Here is a 272-nt window from a genome sequence, read left to right as displayed (position 1 = left end):
ACGCACACACAAACCTCAAATTAAATTTTTTTTATCCCCCGGGAAAATTTTAATGAGTCTTTAGTTATAACCTTTCACCGACGCTTGAATTTAATAAAAATGAAAGTGTAATGTTACGAAAAGTGAGGGTAATTAATGATCCATAAGAACAGATCACATGCTGTCAATTCAATTTGATTAAAAAAATTTATCAAAAAGAAAATTCAGTTATGCAAAAAACAAAATACTAACAACTAATTTAATTTTTTAAATAAACGAAAAAAAAGGGCCAA

Source organism: Penaeus monodon, chromosome 15, assembly GCF_015228065.2.
Source record: "Penaeus monodon isolate SGIC_2016 chromosome 15, NSTDA_Pmon_1, whole genome shotgun sequence".
Taxonomy (NCBI): Eukaryota; Metazoa; Arthropoda; class Malacostraca; order Decapoda; family Penaeidae; genus Penaeus; species Penaeus monodon.
The sequence above is the reverse complement of the archived record's forward strand: the minus strand, read 5'-3'. Positions refer to the sequence as shown.